Source organism: Maylandia zebra, linkage group LG2, assembly GCF_041146795.1.
Source record: "Maylandia zebra isolate NMK-2024a linkage group LG2, Mzebra_GT3a, whole genome shotgun sequence".
NCBI classification, from domain to species: domain Eukaryota; kingdom Metazoa; phylum Chordata; class Actinopteri; order Cichliformes; family Cichlidae; genus Maylandia; species Maylandia zebra.
The window spans coordinates 1,435,264-1,441,947 of NC_135168.1; the positions used below are offsets into that span (position 1 = coordinate 1,435,264).

Sequence of the window (6,684 nt, forward strand, 5' to 3'; positions counted from 1 at the left end):
TGATTTCTAATTGGAAGCTGGTGTGAACTACTGCTTTTCTTCGGAATAGCTTCATCACAGATATATCACCCAACAAACCTACTTTCCTAGACCTGTACACCTGCCTGTACTTCAAATATTTGGTACTAGAAAAAATAAAAAAATCCACACTCACCCTGCAGCCAGTCTTTGAAGCTTGGGTTGTCTACCCTAGGCCTGGGAGCTTGAGGGTCCTGCACAGTATTATTACTGTTCCTTGGACTGTGCTCTTCTGGACAGAGATCTGCAGTGTCGATTCAGGGATCTGCTGGAACCACTCGTCCAGTTGGGTAAAGTTTCATTTTCTTCGGTGAATGATAATTTATGTTTTTGACCTTGTTTAGGTCAGGTTTTTTTTTCTCCCGCGATCAGCCCTGATCAGCGCGAGATGGCGAGCCACCCGACTACCGCTACGTTGCGGTAGGAATCGTGAACCTATGGACTGAATCAAACTGTTGACACATGACCTATCACAGGTCCATGGAACTAAAATAAATCACATACTGGACTACACCTCATCCCACCTCCTTTTGGAACCTAATAAGCTGTTTTGTATTGTCAGCATTATTTTTGTTTGTGATATATATGCATATTTTTTTATTTTTTTGTACATCCGTCTATACATTTCTCATAACAAACATAATATATATATATTGAGCTCTACTTTGGTTTCCTGTGTTTTATTCACACCCTCAGGCTCCATAGTTGAAACTAATTCTGATAGCTCATTGTCTATGAGGCTGCAGTCAGGCGCCCTGGTCCTTTAACCGCGTTACACAACCACTGTTGCTTCCCCATCCACATCTTCTACCTCTTCTCTTCGCCCTTGGTATTTCTCAAGGTTCTCATGTTCCTTCTTCCTGGCATTGCTATCATTTTATATAGCTACATCGCCTTCCTCCCCTGCTTGTCCTTAAATCTCTTTGCCACCATTAAGCAATGAGATCCTGATGTTCTTGCTGTAGGTCCTGGTAATGTAGATTAATACGCTAATCTTCCTTTCACTTATGGTGTACAATTGTAATCCATGAACAGGAAGTAACTCATGCACTGTGCTAAAAGTAATGTTATTGCCACCTGTGCAATGAGTCGAGTCACGAAATGTTCTCACTACTAAATATTTCACGGTGAGCTGTTGGATTATAAGAAAGTGGAATCAACTGAGAACAACAACAACTAAGCCACGAAGTGGTTGGCCACATAAAATCACGGTGCGGTTGCCAAGTGTACTGTTTAGTGGAGGGGGAATTATGGTGTGGTTGTTTTTCAGGAATTGACTTTTCCCCTTAATTCAGTCAAGAAACCTTTTGGGGGTTTTTTGCCTGTCCCGTTTGGATATTTAGCCATCAGAATTGTTGTCTGTAGGTCAAGAACGATGCCAAGCAGATTTACTTTGCAGTGACGTGCCCGCGGGCTCTGCCAGCAGCCAGCTGTGCCAGAGAGGACCGGGCCCCCCGGAAGGGGCCCAGCTGGGCTACAGCGCCAGCCCCAGACACCAAGAACCACCAACACACCAACATCTGAGGGCATCGGCCACTGGCAGGGAGTGTGGTTAGGGGAGATAGGCCTCCATACCTCGGAGAGCCTGAGATGTTCCCAGAGAGGTGGAGTCTAAGACCCAAGCTGACATACAGACACAAACGTGCATTTCCACCCCCATATACACAAACAAATACTCAGCACTCACCCGACGTGTAGACAGACACAAATAGACACTATACACACATTCACACTCCCCAAACATACTCTATATCCCAGGTCCGGGTACCTCCGCCCACAGAGGGGCAAACCGTAGCTTCACCCAGGAGATGTAACCCTTCTCTCTGGGGTGGAGGAAAGCAGACCGCCTCCTTATCTGCAGTAGCAAGGAGGCCCCGCATCCCAGACCCCAATCTGACGGCCAGCACCTCCTCCCAGCCCCCCAGCCACGACGGTTAACAGAAAGGGGGTGAGTGAAAACCCCAAACCTCCCTCTACCTGCTCCCTGCTCAGAGTCCTGACCTCAACACGATAAAACACCTTACAGCATGAATTAGAGAGGAGACTGCGAGCCAGGCCTTCCTGTCCAACATCAGTGTCTGACCTCGCAAATGGGACAATGGCCAAAAATTCCCACAGAAACTCCTAAACCTTATCGACCCCTTCTGTAAACAGTGACATCATATTAAACCCCATGAATTAGGAATGGGATGTAATTCAACTTCATGTGCATATAAAGCCAGACGGGTCGTCAATCTATCACAGGTTAACTTCTTCATTTTGTGTCCTGCTTTATTCTTGTTAAAGTTTTATGTTGTCTAAATGAAAAGTCAGTGACACACAAAACTAAACATGCATTCATTTTGAATTTTTAATGTCAGCTTCCTCTGTAACTTTCAGAGATATAAAAAAATATGCAGCGGGAAAAAATACAACTGAAGTTTGTTACCTTAGGATTACAACTTGATCAGCAGTTAAATTGGAACTAGCAATGAAAAATTAAACAAACTCAGAGGAACAACAGGAAAAACCACGTTCAAGGTCCCACAAGAAGTCAGTTGAGAGGAAACACTGTAATACATGATTTACAAACGTTGGAGTGGATCTTGAATGGCGTCTTTTAAAAATTAATTAGTAACTATTCCTCACTTTTTATGGCTGCATTGTTTTGCTTGTATTTCTGCTACTGAAATTTGCCTTTTTGGTCTTTCCGTGATTCATCTCAAGACACAACAATATTGTCCTTAATGAAAAATAAAAATAAAAAATAGTAATACACATCGAACAATAACTATTCATAGTTAACTTTGTAAATTTAATTTTCCAAATTGTAAACAAACATGGTTTAAAAGTGCACTTGTGCTGCTGCCACAATGTAACTTGGTTTAACGCAGTAACATGAACTGTCCATCATAGAGGCCTGTGGCGTCACTGCTTTGAAAGTTACCAATCACATTAGGAGCTGTTCTGTTGGACTCGCTCTGTCAAAGCTGCAGAGCAGATTTGAGTTCCCAGAGCAGAGTTATTCACAAGAGTGTAAATCGGCTGCAGCGCTTGCACAGCAAGAGAGTGATATTATACCCCTTATGTCAAACTGAGTGATTTATGGCCCCCCTAATTGATTTATGACCCCTAATAAATTATTCATGAGCTCCGGAAGTAGGAAGTAATTAAGTAATAAAAATATGATATTCCTAAAAATATGATATTCATAAAAATATGATATTCATAAAAATATGATATTCATAAAAATATAATTGATTATTTAGAAAGTTTCTTATATATCAAAAAATAGCATTCTTTTATTTCTTTAAGCAATTAAATTTTTATTTTTATTTTTTTATGCTCAAAAAACGCCATCTGGTGGCGGGTCAGTGTGTGTGTGTGTGTGTGCGCGCGCGCGCGCCTGAGGCTGTGTGTCTGGGCGCGTGGGGGCGCACCCGTGTCTCCGGACCGTGCTCTCTCGGGCTCCGTGCTCATGTGTTTAAAAATGTATTAAACCATATTAAAATTGTTTAGTTAAACTTGTGCTTTTGTAACGTTCAGTATGGCCACAAACACATGCTGCATGCCTTGGGGGAAAACTTTATTTCGATTTATATGCATTTGTAGATTTAGAATAAAACTCATACTCAGAAAAAACTCGCGATCCCCTAACCCTCCTTAGATACATAAGCAGGGAAAACTCCTTAAAAAACCCTCCGCGTTTTCTCCAAAACCCTACAATAACTTGTTAGGGTACCCCCTCTATTCCCAAAACCTTATATTCGATAACAGGGGAAATCCTGAAAAAATCCTTAGTCTTTTTTCTCAAATTCAGCGCCCCGCGGCTCCCTTCATGCTCAGCCAAACAAAGCCAAAACTCCTTTAAAAAAAAAATTCTCCGCGATTTCTCCAAATCCCTAGAATAACTTGTTAGCTACCCCTCTATTCCCAAAACCTTATATTCGATAACAGGGAAAATCCTTAGTCTTTTTTCTTCAAAAACTTCCCTCTTACTAGCAACCTCTAAAATTCAACGCACACTCTAAGTTCTACCTCGCTCTTAATCTCCGATCCACAACTTCTTGCAGAGCACAATTTTTTTCTGCTTGTTCGCTCCCCGCTCTGCTCCCGAATGCGCTGCTTACCTCGTTCGAAATTTGCGCCGGAGACCAACTCCCCCCCCTTACTTCGCCCCGCTGCCAATCACATAACTATTGCACCGCTCCCTTCGCACCCCGGTTAGCCAATCCGCTCCAGGTCCGATTTTTATGATCTCCCGCTCAGGTTAAGACTACCCCCGAGCTCCCAGAAGACCCCTGCCTTCAGCCATATCAACAACTGGAACCGCTCAGACTGCTTGCGAGTTCGCATAGGGAGCGGCCGATTTCAACAGCAACTTGCGTCTCTTTCCTTATCCGCATATCATTCGGTAAGTGTTAATCTTCCTCTCTAACTACATTTTTGCATTTTCCTTTTTACCATTCTGTCAATCCTTTCATTTAAAAAAATAAATAAATATCACAATGGTTTGTAACAGGTACAATACACCATCCATCCATCCATTCGCCTCCACTTATCCTTTTCTCAGGCTCGCGCGGTGCGCTGGAGCCTATCCCACGTACAATACACTTTAAAATATATATAAGCTCCACTTTTAACTCCCGTAAAAGTTTATACATTACATGTCTACATCACCTATCATGGCCTCATCGGGTATCTCATATCATCTTGTTATTGTTATGTTATGCTCCTTTGATATTTTGCTAGTTTGCGTGTTTTAAAACTCTTTGTTTTTCTTTATATTTTTAGACCCAGATGTGTTAACCTGATCCCTGCGAAACACCAGCTCTGCGTGGATTTTGACCGCGAGTGACCGGATGTTGTTTCTGGCCTGAGGTTGCCTGAAATGCCGTGAGGCTCGTTTGAAAGATTGCGCCCGAGACCAACTCCGCCTCCAAGGCATGCCTACCTTTAGCTGCCACCAGTGAGATATCAGAGCCGGGCTCCACATATCCAATCAGGAGCACGAGCAAGACAGCTTTTGCAGACTCTCCAGAAATATACAAGTCCTTACCAACTGCTCTGCAACCCAGTGTTTCTGGTCCCCTCACTAACATCGCTTTTTGAGATATTTTTTATGAACCACCAAAAAAGCAATTTTACCCCACAGTACAGAAGACTGGGTCTGAGGGCAGCAGCGGGGACAAATGATTGTAATGAAGCGACGGACATTTCATGGCTGGTCTTGCATAATCGTGAGTTATTATGTCATATGGTGATAAGTACATAGTTTTGCAAGAGGCATACAAGCACTGTGGAAAAAGTAATCATAAAACTGTTTTTGTGAACACCCTACGTTATGCTTTAAAAAATGTGATACATGTAATGTGATCATCAAAGAACATGATTTTTTTTTTTTAAAAAACTTTTATTCTTATGCTTTTAAAGTATGCCAGATTATCTTAAAACACTTATTTGTATGTTATAATGTTTTTCTTACACCATGTGTAATTTTTATAGACACCTTATTCATTGTATCAATGTGTAATTATGTATCTTTTGATAAATAAATAAAATATTTAATCTTGTATTTGTGTACTTTCTGGTGATTCAATAAAAAATTAGTCACATATCGCTCTGATAAACACAGATGGCTGAAAGAAATGTTTGATGGAACAAAGGAAACAAGTGTCTTGCTGCTAAACTTTTAAGTCACCATGGTTTAAATGAGAAAGTCTGTATGTAAAACATGAAAAACTCCATATCAGTGATATCTACAAAGGTGTACTCATTTCTTTGTAATGGTACTTTACTGTTCCAATGAAACAAAAAGAAAATCTCATTTTTAAAGTACATTTTTCGGCCATCCTGACCTATTTTCAGGGGCAAGAATGTTGATGTTAGACTGTGTTTTAAATCAGGTTGTGATCTTAAACTAACTATCACAGCACTGATTTCAGTTGTAATCTCAATTAGAATCCCAATTTGGCTTTTCTCCAGTCAGTGTTATGGTGAAATTTAACTTGTTCTTTTGTGTAATTGCACATGGCCCAGCAAAGGACCCCTTAGTAAGCTGTACAGCATAAGTTTTCAATTCACTTTTGTCAGAAAACTTCACAGTATGAGAAGTTACAGCACAGTTTCTCCAAACGTGTGGTTCTTTTTCAGCCAGCGTGCTTTTTAGAGCATCTACATTAGCTCATGTAGTAAAAGTACAATCAGTAAGTGTACTTTAACATTTGAGATTCCGAGTCACTCTTGCTTAGATCATGTGAACTATATCATGAACCTTTTTTTGTATAATGCATTAAACGTGTTCAAATCAGTTTAGTTAAAATAAATTGAAAATAATCTAGAGACAAGCAACTCCTTTTTAGCTTCTGTTATGCATTTACCTCTCACACCTTAATCTAGATGTTAGTGTTCTCAGAGTTAACATGTCTCATGTTGCCATGTTGTATTTCTAATACCCAGCCTCAGTGTTCGCCCTGTTGACCCTCAAATCCAAACACCAATGATCTAGATATTCACAAAATTCATAAGGAGATTCTTAAGGTCTTAAGTTTTGTTGTTTTTATGTTTTACAAAAAAAAAAAAAAACTTCACATTTTTTATATTTTTAAACGAAAGTGACATGCAAGGATATTTTTCTTTAGTGATGTTGCTTCAGCAATCTCAAATACTAATTATTCTGGGAATTTT

The 6,684-nt window shown here is 40.5% G+C and overlaps 1 long non-coding RNA gene across 1 annotated transcript; it reads left to right on the forward strand.

Annotated features, from left to right (window-relative positions):
* The first annotated feature begins 4,174 nt into the window (after window positions 1-4,174).
* On the forward strand, window positions 4,175-5,570 carry LOC143413442 (uncharacterized). Its single transcript, XR_013094044.1, has 2 exons — window positions 4,175-4,411; window positions 4,792-5,570. It is a non-coding gene; the product is annotated as an uncharacterized LOC143413442 (long non-coding RNA).
* The last annotated feature ends 1,114 nt before the right edge of the window (window positions 5,571-6,684 follow it).